The sequence below is a fragment of the Staurois parvus genome, unplaced genomic scaffold (genome assembly GCF_062004578.1).
Source record: "Staurois parvus isolate SC_StPar_1 unplaced genomic scaffold, SC_StPar_1.0 ptg000779l, whole genome shotgun sequence".
In the NCBI taxonomy this organism is placed as follows: domain Eukaryota; kingdom Metazoa; phylum Chordata; class Amphibia; order Anura; family Ranidae; genus Staurois; species Staurois parvus.
Genome location: NW_028318575.1, coordinates 2,666,005 through 2,683,052, shown reverse-complemented (window position 1 = coordinate 2,683,052; position 17,048 = coordinate 2,666,005). Strand labels below are relative to the sequence as shown.

At 42.4% G+C, this 17,048-nt stretch overlaps 1 pseudogene; it reads left to right on the top strand.

Annotated features, from left to right (window-relative positions):
• Positions 1 to 1,728: 1,728 nt before the first annotated feature.
• On the top strand, positions 1,729 to 1,883 carry LOC149444750 (U2 spliceosomal RNA; annotated as a pseudogene).
• The last annotated feature ends 15,165 nt before the right edge of the window (positions 1,884 to 17,048 follow it).

Here is a 17,048-nt window from a genome sequence, read left to right as displayed (position 1 = left end):
ATAAACCGAGCTCCTGGTCTCCCCCCCCCCCGCACCCCCCCCCATCCTCTCCATCACTACTAACAACGCCACCATCTCTCCCACCCCACACGCCAAAGTCCTGGGTGTCACCCTGGACTTCCACCTCTCCTTCCTACCCCCATCCAACTGCTATCTAGATCTTGCAGGCTCCACCTCCGCAATATCTCCAAGATACGCACATTCCTCACCCCAGACACCACCAAACAACTCGTACACTCCCTCATCATCTCACGCCTGGACTATTGCAATTCCCTTCTCACTGGCCTACCCAAACGAACGCTATCCCCACTCCAGTCGATCCTAAACTCAGCGGCTAGACTCATCCACCTCAGCAACCGCTCCACATCTGCCTCCCCCCTCTGCCAATCCCTTCACTGGCTCCCGATTGCCCAATGCATCAAATTCAAACTGCTAACCCTGACCTACAAAGCCGACCTGATACCCAAATACTACCCTACCCGTGCCCTCCGCTCCTCACAGGACCTCCTACTCTCAAGCTCCCTGGTTTCCTCCTCCCACAACCGATTGCAGGACTTCTCTAGGACTTCCCCCATCCTCTGGAACTCCCTACCCCAATCCATCAGACTGTCACCTACCCTCCTCACCTTCAGGCGCACCCTGAAAACCCTCCTCTTCAGGGAAGCCTACCCCAACCTCACCTAACACCTGACCTCACCTAACATCCTCCTCCACTCCTCCCACCACTCCATCCCCCACAGCCATCTCCTCCTGTATCACCTTCTCCTCCCTCCTAGATTGTAAGCTCGAAAGAGCAGGGCCCTCGATCCCCTCGTGTACTGTTTTGTTACTGTCTTGTCTCATGTTCTGTCCCCCTTGCTACTGTACAGCGCTGAGCATACCCTTTGACGCTATATAAACACTGTATAATAATAATAAAGGGAGACAAAAAAATCAATGATACAGTTCAATACAAGAGGGATAGGAGGGCCCTGATCCTTGGAGTTTATGATAACAAAATGAAGGAATCTAACTGGAACACATGGCTTTGTAAAACAAATATTGTATAGAGACCATGAACGGTATAATAGAATAGTTCATTCTCAGCTACATGTACAGTATATCGCTGGAAGACGTTGGAGTGACCAATGAACTCTTCAGTGTACACAACTCTTCCTGTAATGAGGGAAATAAGATTCCATGAAGAGGCCCATCGACATTTCTCAGCTACAACTCTGGAACTTTTCCACAGCAGAACAGTTTTTTAATGAGTTACAAAGTCTCCAGAATGCAGCAGTCGGCTTCTCGTATGTCCAATGACTCATTCAACGTCTGTCTTTAGAGATACTATTGTGTCCTTTAGGTATGAAATGCAATGATTTAGTTGGAGTGTGGAAACGTGCCTCTTCTTGTACAGGATGTCAATTAGGATCAGTAATTGGGCCGCTGAAACTGAAATTGAAGCTTCGAAGACACAAGGACATTTTCTGAAGAGCTTGCTGCAGGGTTTCCTGTCCGTGTTTGAAGAGTGAAATGTCGAACTGTCACCTATGATGATGAACAGCTATTGAGAGCCGTACTGTACGTGGATTCGGCTGTATCTGTTCTCTATTCACCATGGTTTGACTTAATGTCATCCACATAAGCTGGATGCTTAACCCTTTCTTTAGCCAGAGGTTATTGAAGATGACCTTTGGCCAAATATAGCAGCATAAGTATGCATTGGTTAAGTTGACAATAACTCCATGACTAACTCTCTCGGCCTTTTGGCTAAGATCAAGTGTAGTATCTGTTCTTATCAGTGTCCAGTAGGGGTGCTCCACAGTCATTCTAGCTTTGTGGGGATGACTGGTTGTATAGTACCCCTGCTGGTATGATGGGGGTCCTGATGGCTAGTACCGGTTGGAACAGAAACCGAGGTGCCCACAGGCTGTTGGGGCCCGGGAGTAATTCCCCCGGGAAGACCGGAGGGGCCCAGTTCCTCCTGATTTGAGCGGATCTACCTTGTCTGGCCAGGGGCCGGGAAGGCAGAAAGTCCGCGAACCAGTGCCCCCTGAGTGGTCGCCTCAGGGGTGCTCTTAGTAACACTTGGGTGTGGGACCCCAGCGTGTGAAAAGGCACATGGTCACTGTGTTCAAACACTTTTTCTGCACAGCGCCCTCGGGACCAGGCCTTCTGGCTAAGTTTGGGGGCAATTTTTGCTACAGGCCTCAGGGCCTGGTCTGTGCACAATTGGCACGACCACTTTTTATTTATTTATTTTATTATTTCTCCCACTGTTTGTCACTTTCACTCTTATGTGTGTGTTTTATTTCCTCACAGGATAGAGGGTGTGGGTCCTTGGGCCTACCCTGAAGTCTAGGGGGAGGATGTGTGGCCTTTTGGTTCCTTCCTCCCCTGTACCTAGGGGGTTTTCTCTTTGGGAGAGCCCCCTGGCCAAGTACTGAGTGGCTGGCTTCAGCTGGCCACAAGGAATGGTGGTCCGCCAGGCCTTTTGGCTAGGTGGACCAAATGGGAACCTTGTCCCTGTCAGGAGCTTCGTACCCCGGGGGATCATTCTCTTTGGGGGAAGGACAAAGCACACACCTAAGTGCACTTTTTTGTGTGGTGTTTTGCACTTGCACGTTTTTTGTGAACACTTATGGTTTTTTTTCGTTTTTCGCACGTTCGCGGACTTAAAAAAAAAAAAATAACTCCATGACTAACTTGCCTACTGAAATGAAGTTTGCAAGCATATCCACTTGAAGACCAGGCGTTTTCTTGCACTTTTTGTATACATGTAAAAATCTGTATTTTTTTGCTAGAAAATTACTTAGAACCCACAAACATTATAAATGTTTTTTTAAGTAGAGATCCTAGAGAATGAATTTGTGGGTTTTGTAGTTTTTTTGTCATACGGTTAGAACGGTGGTTTTTCAAACACATTTTCTTTTTAAATTTTAACGCAAAAAAACACAATACATAACCCAATATTTTGGTTATTTTGGTAAAATATAAAAGAAGGTAAAAGGTTACCAAACTGATGCCCACCTAACCAATTGTCCCCTGGATCCTGTTCCCTCACAACTATTACAGTCACCCTTTTCTTCTATCCTATGCTTTTCACTCACGTCTTCAATCTCTCCCTCTCTATTGGCACCTTCCCCTCCCCCCCAAAGCATGCACAGACCACTCCCATACTTAAAAAGCCCTCATTGGACCCCAGTAACCTGAACAACTGAAGACCCATCTCCCTGCTCCCGTTTACCTCTAAACTTCTAGATTACTTAGTCTACAACCGCCTTAGCTCCTTCCTCACTGAAATCAACCTTCTTGACCCCTTACAGTCTGGCTTTTGCTCACAGCACTCTACAAAACCTGCCCTACTATAACTCAATAACAATTTACTAACTGCTAAAACCAATGGCCACTACTCCATACTCTTACTACTAGACCTCTCTGCAGCCTTTGATACTGTTGACCATCCACTTCTCCATAAACTCCACTGCCTTGATTACTGAGATTCAGTTCTTTCCTGGTTCTCCTCTCGTCAGTCCTTAGAAGAACCCATCCACCATCTGGACATCCCTCCCCAGGGATTGGATAGGCCCTATTAAATATTCTGGTCAGGTATTTGAATCCTGCCACCCCAATCTCCATTAATCCTTTGAGGACCAAAAGATTTTGGAACGCCAAAAGAATCAATTTTTTTGTTTTTAAAGTTCGTACACTTCAGTTGCTGTAACTAAGTCATTTCATGAAATAATTGGCAAAAAGCTAGATCCATTTGTTGTTTGTTGATAAGAACTAATATTTTGACTCAAACCAAAAAAAAAGCTTTAAGTTCTTAATCAGATGATACACGCAATTAAAAACATGGGACAAATACGTCCCTTGGTCCTCAAAGGGTTTTAATGTCTCCTTGAGTCAGGGAAAGGTAACCAAACTCCCAGCCTGAGGCGTCTTGAGCAATTTTGGCTCATGTGGTTACAGCAGAAGCCCAGAAACTAAATTTGTGTGTGACCATAAATCACCAGCGCCAAAAAAAATAAAAAATAATATTATATATAAACAAATTATAAATCCATAAATCCTCCCACCAACTTATGAATAAATTCGCCACCGAAGGTGCATTTTTGGCTCCCATGGCTTCCCCCACTGCTTGTCTATAAAACTTATTGTCATGCCAAAAGAATTTGTGTGACATAGCTAAATCCAAATGCGCCAACGCACTTCCGGTTCTGCCGTCCTACGTCACTTCCGGTGAGTGGAACGCACGCCGGAGCGCTGCGTTCCAGGTGGCCATCTTGTGTATGGGTGAATAGTCATATTGTCATCTGCTGCTGACTGTGGGATTTCTAAGTAAAAACCATGAAGTTTATGAAGTTTATGACATCTGTGGAGGAAATAAAACATGCTGTTTTGTATCTTATACAATGTGAGTGGCCTGGTGTTTTGATATTTGATTAAGCTGGGTGTTGCAGTATTATGCTATGTTATTTTATCTCTCCTACATTATCCTAAGTCTTTCTGGGAAGAGGAGCCTGGTGGTGTTGAAACTTGGAGGAAAGTTTTCTTGTGGTGGAGTGGAGTTCTGGAGGCTTATCATTAAGGGTCTAGGATCCCTAAAATACCTAAAAGGCGTATATTTCACCAGAATCTGGTGAGTGCGGTATATTTTTTGGTTTTGAGCACTAATTTCTGGTGGAAGTACACTTCTTTGGAACAAGGACTTTCGGTTAATTTTAAGGATTTTTTTATTTTTATGTTGCCACTTGTGATTCAGATATATATATTTTTTTCACGAATTTTGGAGTGGGACTATTTTTTATATTACATATTGATTTAGCATTACAGAAACTGAATTTACCTAGAAGCCTGGCTAGGATGGTGCTACACATATTTAGATACAAGAGAAAACTCATATATACGTGGGCAGTACCCGGCAGCACCCATGCATGTGGGGTAACACCTTGCCTGAAGGCCAGTGTCGGGACAAGGTTATCTTAGAACAACAATGCTAAACTGCGCCCCGCTTCCCCTGGTTTATGATGTGCAAGCTTAGGAGATCCTACACCCAGCAGTCACTCGCTTGTTAAAATCCCTGTCACTACTCCTGTCCCTTGTAACAGAAGGAAGGGCGTCCCATCCCTACAGCAAACCATTGTGCCTAGGGGAGCCGCCCCTTCTGCCCACCCCTTGTCCTGGCCCTGCCAAAGGCATGTTCATCAATGCCTGGGACCAGGTGGAGGCTGCGGTCATGTGAAGAATCAAAGTTCCTCTCTAAGATATTTTTCCCATAACACTACACACTTGTACTGATGTACTGTATGTGATGCATTAGGAGGGACATGCAGAGATGTTGCCCACTCAACCAGTCCTGCTTACCTCTGTTACCTCTCTCCCAGTAACGGAATGGAGTCCTGCCGAGCACATAGAGGTCCCCATGCATGTTCTTTAACCCTTTTCGTTTCCATAACTAGTGATGAGGTCTTGGATCTCCATAACACTAGTCTGCTTCTGGTGACCGAAGGAGAAGGACAGCTAGAGAGGGAGTCAACCCCCCGCTACCAGAGGACATGTCACCTAACCAGATACCACGCCTAACAACTGGTTGCATGCGGGTACCCACGGCAACTACTTCCTCTTCCTTGTCTTGCGAGTTAACCTTTACAGTGGCGTTAGACATACCCAGCAGAGCTTTTATGTACCCAGGTTCTTTAGGAACACCCCAATACCCAACATGCACCCCTTGAATAATTTTAGACCAGACTCAGAGCAGTTGAAACAATGTTACTGAATGTTCAGTAGAAAATGTATATCATGCAATAATGTCCTCATCCTAACCACACCTACTAGTGGCTGCCCTAGGTCACCTGAACAGGAGAACAGGAGAAGAAATATTGGGAAAAGTCCATTCTTGGAAAGGCTCAAACGGAGAAGTCCATGTCCTTGGGGTGTCCCAGTGAGTCCTGTGCTTGACCAAAGGTCCCAGAAAGTCCTTGCAAATGCCCTGTCTTCTAAGTTTTGAGCCCCCAGGGACCTCTTCCCTTTTATATCACATGAGAGGGAGGCTGGGACCCAGAAACATCTTGCAAACACACACAAGAAGGCAGTAAAATGTTAACCCCTTCTCCTTTACCTGGGCAGCCAAACTAACTAAGCATACAGTAGGCCTCCTGTCTACATATACACTCACTGGCCACTTTATTAGGTACACCTTGCAAGTACCAGGTTGGAGATTTGTCGGCAGCACATCCATGATGCAAATATCCCGTTCCACCACATCCCAAAGGTGCTCTATTGGATTGAGATCTGGTGACTGTGGAGACCATTAGAGTACAGTGAACTCATTGCCATGTTCAAGAAACCAGTTTGAGATGATTTGAGCTTTGTGACATGGTGCATTATCCTGCTGGAAGGAGCCATCAGAAGATGGGGACACTGGAGTCATAAAGGGATGAACATGGTCGGCAACAATACTCAGATAGGCTGTGGAATTTAAACGAGGCTTGATTGGTACTAAGGGGCCCAAAGTTTGCCAAGAAAATATCTCCCAGCACCACTAGCCTGAACTGCTGACACAAGGCAGGATGGATCCATGCTTTCATGTCGATAATGCCAAATTCTGACACTACCGTATAAATGTTACAGCTGAAATCAAGACTCATCAGACTAGGCAATGTTTTTTCAATCTTCTATTGTCCAATTTTGGCGAACCTGTTCGAATTGTAGCCTCCCTTTCCTGTTTATAGCTGACAGGAGTGGCACCCGGTTTGGTCTTCTACTGCTGTAGCCCATCTACTTCAAGGTTTGACGTGTTGTGTGTTCGGAGACAGTATTCCGCATTCATTGGTTGTAACGAGTGGTTATTTGAGTTACTGTTGCCTTTCTATCATCTCAAACCAGTCTGTCCATTCCCCTCTGACCTCTGACATCAACAAGGCATTTTCGTCCACACAACTGCCGCTCACTGGATATTCTTTTTCAGACCATTCTCTATAAACTCTGGAGATGGTTGTGTGTGAAAATCCCAGTATACCAGCAGTTTTTGAAATACTCAGACCAGCCCAGCTGGCACCAACAACCATGCCACGATCAAAGTCACTTAAATTCCTTTCTTCCCCATTCTGATGCTCGCTTTGAACTTCAGCAAGTCGTCTTCACCACGTCTACATACATAAATGCATTGAGTTGCTGCCATGTGATTAGCAATTTGTGTTACCAACCAATTGAACAGTTGTACCTAATAAAAAGGCCGATAAGTGTAGATACAAGAGTTGGTGTATAAATACTAGTGATTTGTAAATATCAGGTGATACAATGTAACCAAACACATTGGCTTAATGGTTAGCATTTCTGCTTGGCAGTGCTAGGGTTGCTGGTTCAAATCTGTGAGGAATGGACTCAGCATTGGTGGTGGGACTCACCTGCCGTGTGGGCTGCAGTACCAGGGCTGACCAGCGGGTGCTCTCAGCAGCCAGAAGCTCACTCCTGCAATCAGCCAACACCTGGGGCTGATTGCAGGAGGTGTATTTAAGGAATGGCCAGACCTGCAGTCAGTGCCTTGGTGTATGTTTCCCATAAGCCCCTGTACCTGGTATCCTGTGTTCCTGCCTATCTGCCTAGTTGCTGACCCTGCTTTAATCCTGACCTCTGCTGACCATCTCCTGTTGAACCCCTGGCTTGCCTGACCATCCTTCTGCCTGATCCTCTGTACCGCGCTGCCCGTGAGTTACTGAACCCGGCTTGTGACCCTGACTATTCTCTGCCTGCTCCTCCGATACCTCACTGCCCGCACGTTGCTGAGCTGGCCTGCCTGACTATGCCTGACGCTACCCAGACGATCCATCCATCCCGCACGGATCCAGTCACTACTGTCCAAACCTGCCAGCCCATTCACATCAGGCTTTCCCCCGGTACATACCCTCGGTGGACCCCTCTACCACAGTTGGGTGCACCCAGGGGCCGCGACCTGGTCTAATTCCTGCGCCAAGTCCATCCCCACCATCAGGGGCTCTGGTGGAAAGGCAGACTGGGGCTTAGACTCCGCGCCCTGGGGAATCCTGGTCTGTGGGTCACTAGAGATCCCGCCGGGCAGTGCCTGACGGTACCTTACGGCCCGCCTGACCATTCCACCTCTCCAGCCCTGACTACGCCTGTGTTCCTGAAGCCTGCTACTTCCCTGTGTCAGTCCACACATTTCTGGTCACACCCCGATCCCTGACAAAATCCCAACCATGGCACCACCTGCCTGCAGTTTGCATATTCTGCCTGTGTGGGTTTCCTCTGGGTACTCCAGTTTCCTCCCACACTCCAAAGACATGCTGGTAGGTGAATTGGCTCCTGTCTAAATTGGTCTTAGTATGTGTATGAATGTGAGTTAGGGACCTTAGATTGTATTCCCCTTGAGGGTCAGGGTTGTGAATGTTCAATATATATGTGTAAAGTGCTGCATAAATTGACGGTGATATATAAGTACCTGAAATAAATAAACCATTCATAAACCAAAAAATAAAGTCCACCAATGGAGAAAAAAAAACACTGAATACTGCACTGCGTGCAAAAAACATATTGAATCAAAATAAAAACAATGCTCAGTGCCTTCACCACTCTTTTATGGTTTAGACATTTTTGTTTTTCGCTTTATATTATCAACAACACAGTTGAGTTCTATCAGTGATGCTTTTTTTTTTTTTGTAATTTGTACTAGCAGGTAATTGCTTAGGAGCCTGGGCCTCTAACCCCTTCTTCTGGGTCTTTACTTCTATTTAAGAAGGATCCTACAAAGCTTGAAAGATGGAAACAAGAAGAAGAAAAGAATAGAGGATAGACAACTGCAGAACAGAAAAATTTGTTTAGTTTCGATTTAGTATTTCAATAGTTTTGTTTAATTAAATTTGTTTAATTCAGTTTTGGAATTCAGTTCGTTTTGTTTTGTTTATTCGAATTTGATTTTAATTTCCAAATTTGGCTGCATTCACTTCAATTTGACAGAAAAGTATCAAATCAGCATTCGAATTCAAATGTATTTCATTTGAAATTCTAATTTCGGAAGATGGTTATATTTTTTTCTATTCTATTATATTGTTTTTTCTATTCTAGTCTATTCTATTTTCTATTCTATTCCTTTATTTTCTACTCTATTCTTTTCTAATCTATTCTATTCCATTGTTTTTTTCTATTCTATTCTATTTTATTTTAATCTATTCAAGTCTATTCCTTTATTTTCTATTCTATTTTATTGTATTCTATTCTATTATTTTCTGTTCTATTTTTTTCTACTCTATTGTATGCTCTTCTATTCTATTTTATTGCATTTCTTTATTTTCTATTCTATGTTTTCAAATTTGATTTCCTTTTCAAATTCTATTTGAATTTCGGACGTAATTTGTTTTTTTCTATTCTAGTGTATTCTATTTTCTATTCTATTCCTTTATTTTCTACTCTATTCTTTTCTCATCTATTCAATTCTAATCTATTCAAGTCTATTCCTTTATTTTTATTCTATTTAATTGTATTCTATTCTATTATTTACTGTTCTATTTTTTTCTACTCTATTGTATGCTCTTCTATTCTATTTTATTGCATTTCTTTATTTTCTATTCTATGTTTTCAAATTTGATTTCCTTTTCAAATTCTATTTGAATTTCGGACGTAATTTGTTTTTTTCTATTCTATTCTATTTTCTATTCTATTCCTTTATTTTCTACTCTATTCTTTTCTCATCTATTCAATTCTATTCTATTCAAGTCTATTCCTTTATTTTCTATTCTATTTTATTGTATTGTTTTCATTATTTTCTGTTCTATTTTTTTCTACTCTATTGTATGCTCTTCTATTCTATTTTATTGCATTTCTTTATTTTCTATTCTATGTTTTCAAATTTGATTTCCTTTTCAAATTCTATTTGAATTTCGGACGTAATTAGTTTTTTTCTATTCTAGTCTATTCTATCTTCTATTTTATTCCTTTATTTTCTACTCTATTCTTTTGTCATCTATTCTATTTTATTCAATTCTAATCTATTCAAGTCTATTCCTTTATTTTCTATTCTATTGTATTGTATTCTATTATTTTCTGTTCTATTTTTTTCTACTCTGTTGTGTGCTCTTCTATTCTATTCTATTTCATTTCTTTATTTTCTATTCTATGTTTTCAAATTTGATTTCCTTTTCAAATTCAATTAGAATTTCGGACGTAATTTCAATTAGTTATTTCAGATTAATTACTATTGTAATTAGGATACATCCAAATCTTTGAATAGCAAGTTATTGAATTTTGATACGGAACAAAACAAACTGCTCATGTCTAAGCCAAGAGGAGAAAGGATAAGAAATCTCTACAATATAACATTACTTTGCACAAAAATAACGGCAGGGCTTAGACACATTATGTAAATGTTCATACAGCTGGTTTGAAATTTTCTGAAGACAATGATACAATTGTTCTCCTTGTATAGATTGTATCAGTGTTCCGTATCTCATGTTCCTCACCGTTATCAGTAAATGGACCTGCATCATGACAAGTTTCAAAGCAGCAATAGGTTAAATGTCAATTCGCTGAATATGAATGGCGCTCTGGGAGGAAATATCAATCCCAAAAATGTGTGTTTGATTTAAGTAACTTTCTACTGGATCCCAGGAGAGATGAAGGTGTAGAGGTCATTCCAGGTCTCACAAGGTCATTTTTCTGTAATAAAGATCTACTTACAATTCAACATGAACAGAGACATCACTGGAGGGAAATAGAGCACTTTAGCTTTAATTTCAAGCATTATGTAGAAAAGAGCTCATTCATTTAGGTAAGAAGCAAAGTTCAAACTACTACACCCCAGAGCGGCCATTCAGGATCCCATGCTGGTTTGATGGACAAACTGAAATTCGATTGCTTGTCGATGGTTAAGACCCATGGCACATTTCAGTTGCACATTGCACTGCTTATTGAATAAGGTAAAATAAATTATTTGTCATTATATTTCTCTATTAGGAGATTAAAGCAGATCTGTCAGGTATTATAAAAAGATAAAACTGTAACAGTAGGCTGTATTCATAAAAAGGCACAGCCCCTGCCACTTAGGACCACACAGGAGACACAAGGGGGTCACTTTATTGCTATCAGACATCAGAGTCAAAGAGGCTCCAAACACTTGACTTACTGGCATGCACTTTAGCATGCATTACATGGCCGAAAGAATTTGAATACCCCTCCACATGACTGAGCTCAGTTGCACAAAGACAGATTTTTGTATTTACTATCTGTTCTTTTCTTTCCGTGAAAAAGACAAATAAATAATGTAGCTATTGATGGGCCATTTTTGGCATAATAACTGGACTCGGATAGCTTATAGGAGACTCCAAATACAAGTAGGCACACTTCTTCCAAATATAATTTTCTTCAAAAACCTTTATTAATCCATGAATGATGTCACAAATTCAATTCTGGGTGCACAATACCTTCCACCATGCCCTTCCCCTCATTCTCTGACATATTTCACCCTATCTGGGGCCCAATCATAGAGCTCATAGAGCATAGACACGTATGAACATATTACAGATGTGGTTATGAGCCTCAGTCCTCAAGTATTCCTATAGGTCATGTTTTCTAGATTTCTTTCACCTCACAGGAGTGCTTTAAATTACTGTCAAAGTTCAGTATTCAGTTGAGCTGTTTTACCTAAGGGAAATTCCCAAAACATGGCCTGCTGGGGGTACTTGAGGACTGTGGTTGGTAACAACTGCACTGGAGGATGAACTGAGTCTGGCAGAAGCCATTGTTCTTATCCTTCATGGCTTAAAGCCTGTCTTGGGGTTAAAAAAAAAAACTTGCCTTGCAGTGGGACTTCCTCCACACTTATCAGAAGACTAATACTAGCACAGCTAATGTTAATGCTACAGCTAATGCTCATTCCCATGCAGCTAATACTCCTTCCCATGCAGCTAATACTCCTTCCCATGCAGCTAATACTCATTCCCATGCAGCTAATACTCATTCCCATGCAGCTAATACTCCTTCCCATGCAGCTAATACTCATTCCTATGCAGCTAATACTCATTCCCATGCAGCTAATACTCATTCCCATGCAGCTAATACTCCTTCCCATGCAGCTAATACTCATTCCCATGCAGCTAATACTCCTTCCCATGCAGCTAATACTCATTTCCATGCAGCTAATACTCATTCCCATGCAGCTAATGCTTGTGCACATGTATCACGTCCACGTGCATTGGCGCCAAGTTTCCTATTTAAAGGAAACCCCGGTGTGTGCTAATTGCTGGATGTTCTTCAGCTTCCCGGTGACCTGTGTTCCTGTGCTCCTGCTTATACTGACTGATCTTCCGTTGCTGACCCAGCTTGCTCCTGACCTTGATCTGTGGATTTGGATACCAACCTCGGCTTGCCTCTGACTACTCTCTGTCTGCTTCCCTGGTTCTGACCTCGGCCTGCTATTGGTCCTTGCTCTGCCTGCTTCTTTGGTATTGACCCTGGCCTGCTACCTGACCACGCTTCTGCCTCATCGTGCATGTTCCTGGCTCATCCTGACCACGTCTCTGACCCTGGAAGTTACCTGCTACTAAGCTACTGGCACCCGTGCTTCTTTGAGTTTTGTACCTCTATCACCACCTTCAGGGGTGCTCGGACCAGAGCTGGGGAAGCCTTCTCGTCAGCAAGGCCTCCAACCAAGGTACTCAACAACACTGCATGGTTAAATGTGTGTTAATATGTAGGGCCCTGGTGCCCAACCTGCAGCCTGAGGGCTGCATGAGGCCCTTTGGTATATGACTCATGACCCATGGAGGTCAGCAGTCTGTAGTGGGAACATTGATTAGGGTAGTAGCATTGAACTTTACAAAAAACTGATCACTTGCCCAGGTCTATAACTGGCTTTTTAAACAGTGAACATGGAGGGCGTCACTATGTGAAAGATTCAAAAAATAGAAATATCCAGTTCAACTTGCCAGCCTACCCCAGTCTAATCACGGCTATTGTCGGCAAGGAACATGGATATGTATAACTTATCAACAGAGGGGGATAAGAAAAGCCAGTTCAATCTGCCAGCCAGTTGGCCAACTATCAAAGACCAAATTAACCTATCTAGAAACATGCGTTTAAAAACAGGGGTTTAGTTAGCACACATTTGCAAATACATACGTAAGCCACAGAGCCACATCACAGCACCCTGAGTATCTGTGGTCCTAACTCTATAAATCTAGAGAGTCCTCACAGTGGAGGCACATGCATTTAAATGGATAGAAACAAGGGCAGATAAACGTGAGGGAGCCCACCCCTCATTAAAGGTATTGGGAGCGCACCTGACACCCAGCATATAGCACAACAGCAGCCAGGGTGTCCAATGCACCCACTGAACCTACAAAACATACAAAAAACTGATCACCCTTTGGTATATGACACATGGCCCATGGAGGTCAGCAGTCCGTAGTGGGAACATTGATTAGGGTAGTAGCATTGAACTGTATTAGCCTCATGTAACATGTTCCCAGTGTAGTTTTGTCTTCTGCAGCATATCCCCATGCAAAAGTATAGCATGTCCACAGTTTCTGACCATCATTTCCTTCCTAGGTTTTTAGTCTCTGACAGTCTTTTCAAGCATTACATATATTGAACATTATGTGCGGCCCTGTGGTGATGTCAGGGTCCGCATTTGAGGTTCTTTAGCTAATAAGTTGACGACCACTGGTCTAAGGGAACAGGAAAAAACATATTTACTTAGGCTGGCCATAGACGGATCATTTATCGGCCGAATTTCCGGCCGATAAACGAAAAATCGGTTTTTGCTGGCAGCGATGCTGCCACCAATGTCCACAAAAAACGGATGTTTTTCGTGGATTTTCCAACATGACCGATAAAAATGAGAAGATACGTGAAAAACGGCCGACGGGCTGGCCCCACTAACGGTGTGATTATCGGCCGATTTTTCAAGCGGACGAAAATTCAGCCGATAAATGACCCATCTATGGCCTGCATTACCTTCCCTTGTTCCAGCAGCAGGTGGCTCTCAAATCTTCTCTGTTCTGTGGGCAATCCCTTGGCATCCTATGACTATTGGCCCTGCACTACATTTAATGATATTGTACAGCCTGTCACTTCTGGGAGGAAGAGGGAAGATTCTGCTGGGACCCAGTCTAGTAGTGTGGCTGGGTTGCAGGTAAGTAAAAGTGCTCTTTCCTGCTCCCCAGGCATAAATTAGCACTAAACCCTTGCAGTGGGTGGGGTGGGGGTGCACTGAAAGGGGAGTTTTTTTGTTATATCCTGATTTTGGTTAATAAATCTTTTTGCAGAAAAAAGATTTGATGGAAGTGTGGCTATTTGTATTTGGATTCTCTATTCTGGGGGAGGATGGATTCTTTTGGTTTTGGATGGTGGAGATGAGCCAGAAGTTCACCTACAGGAATATCATGCACAACAAAGTTTAAAGGAACTTCTGGAAGAGTGTTCATAGTATCAAGGAGGTCGGCAAGAGGAACCACTGTGAGCAGTGGGGAAAACAGGATCCTACACTTCTGGAGGTGTCAATTTCTTGAGAAGGATTGTACTGGCAACAGAGATGTTTAAAAGAAGATATTAAACCTGTTTAAAGTTTATACCTTTAAAAACAAAGTTACCTAAATGTAGATTATCTTTTTATGAAGTGAATTTACGTTATACATTTCTTGCTTTTACATATGGCTTGTTATTCTGTATGTACATAAGGGAAGATATATTTACTCAATGCATAAGTCGTGTTTTCTTCCTCCTGACCCTCTTGTCGGACTGATGGAGAACAATATAATCTCTCCATTCCCTAATATAAAAAAAAAATCACATTGTATCTGGTAGTCAGTGACTATTCCATCATTGCTTAGACCAGCAATTCTCATTTAGGGTTCTGTGGAACTCTAGGGTTTCTCCAGAGGGTGCTAGAGGTTCTTTGAGCTGCAACCAATTAAGCCCCATCTGATGGTGCCTGCATAATTTGGGACCAACACCATTTGGTAGAACCAATACCATGGCACTAATGATTTTTTTAGTTGATGGTAAGGGTGGCATTCTTCCCACTGACTATCGAAGTATGTGGGTTCTCCAAGACATGAAAACCATTTCAAGGGTTCTTTTTGAGATGGAAGGCTGAGAAAAATTGGCTTAGTCTGTAAGTGGCTTATTGAAGCTCAGGGGAAGGTCTTTTATTGCTCCAATATATAAAGCTATTTGGTGATGATGACACTGGCTTTTCAACTTGGTGTAATCTTTAATGACAGGCTCACTTTAATCCTTTATGTAATCCATCAGGCAGACAGGGAATATTGTATTACAATTTATTAGTGTTACATACAATATTTACCACTTGGGAGGTTTCTTGGTTATATTCATTTCCTGCCCAGTAGACTTAGTCCTCCTGGGTCTCCTGTTGTACAATGAAACTGATAGTGTCTGAGGTGCCCTGTGACTCTGACAGGAAGGAGATCAAGGAATATTAGGTATATCTAGGTTGTTAAATCTATACAATCAATGCCTTTAATTAAAAGCCGCGACTGGAAACTAAGACGTTTTCTAAAAACTGTTGCTATCTCAATCAATCACTTTTTGCAGACAGAAATAGACAGCACCAAAAAAAAAATCTATTTAAGTTGCAAATCATAAGTGATAAAATATTTGTTCAAATTTTTCGGAAAACCTAACTCAATGTTGAAATGTTAACATTTGAATGACTTAATTTGACTGAATTACAATTGAATGACTTTTGATGTTACGTTTATGTGTTAAAGCTTATATAAAATTTTGGGTTTGACAAGTAAAAGCCTCAAAAAGAAAACACTGCCTCATGGATTGCTACAGACCATAGATGTCCCCAAATATCATCAGCTGAAGCTTATTCGATTTGCGTGTGTGCCCACGCGCGTGTATGTGTATATATACACACACACATATACAGTCATGGCCGAAATTGTTGGCACCCTTGATATTTCTCCAGGAAATCATGTATTTCTCACGAAACGTATTGCATTAACACATGTTTTGCTATACACATGTTTATTCCCTTTGTGTGTATTGGGACAAAACAAAAAAAGGGAGGAAAGAAAGCAAATTCGACATAATGTCACACAAACCTCCAAAAATGGGCTGGACAAAAGTATTGGCACCCTTTCACAACTGCGGATAAATAAGAATGTTACAAGCATGTGATGCTCCTGTAAACTCACCTGGGGCAAGTAACAGGTGTGGGCAATATAGAAATCACACCTGAAAGCAGATAAAAAGGAGAGACGTTCACTTAACCTTTGCATTGTGTGTCTGTCTGTGCCACACTAAGCATGGACAACAGAAAGAGGAGACGAGAACTGTCTGAGGACCTGAGAACCAAAATTGTGGCAAAATATCAACAATCTCAAGGTTACAAGTCCATCTCCAGAGAACTAGATTTGCCTTTGTCCACAGTGCGCAACATTATCAAGAAGTTTGCAACCCATGGCACTGTAGCTAATCTCCCTGGTCGTGGACGGATGAGGAAAATTGATGAAAGATTGCAACGCAGAATAGTCCGGATGGTGGATAAGCAGCCCCAAACATGTTCCAAAGACATTCAAGCTGTCCTGCAGGCTCAGGGAGCATCAGTGTCAGCGCGAACTATCCGTCGACATTTAAATGAAATGAAACGCTATGGCAGGAGACCCAGGAGGACCCCACTGCTGACACAGAGACATAAAAAAGCAAGACTACAGTTTGCCAAAATGTACTTGAGTAAGCCAAAAGCCTTCTGGGAAAACGTCTTGTGGACAGATGAGACCAAGATAGAGCTTTTCGGTAAAGCACATCATTCTACTGTTTACCGAAAACGGAATGAGGCCTACAAAGTACAAAACACAGTACCTACGGTAAAATATGGTGGAGGTTCAATGATGTTTTGGGGTTGTTTTGCTGCCTCTGGCACTGGGTGCCTTGACTGTGTGCAAGGCATCATGAAATCTGAGGATTACCAAAGGATTTTGGGTCGCACTGTAGGGCCCAGTGTCAGAAAGCTGGGTTTGCATCCAAGATCCTGGGTCTTCCAGCAGGACAATGACCCCAAACATACGTCAAAAAGCACTCAGAAA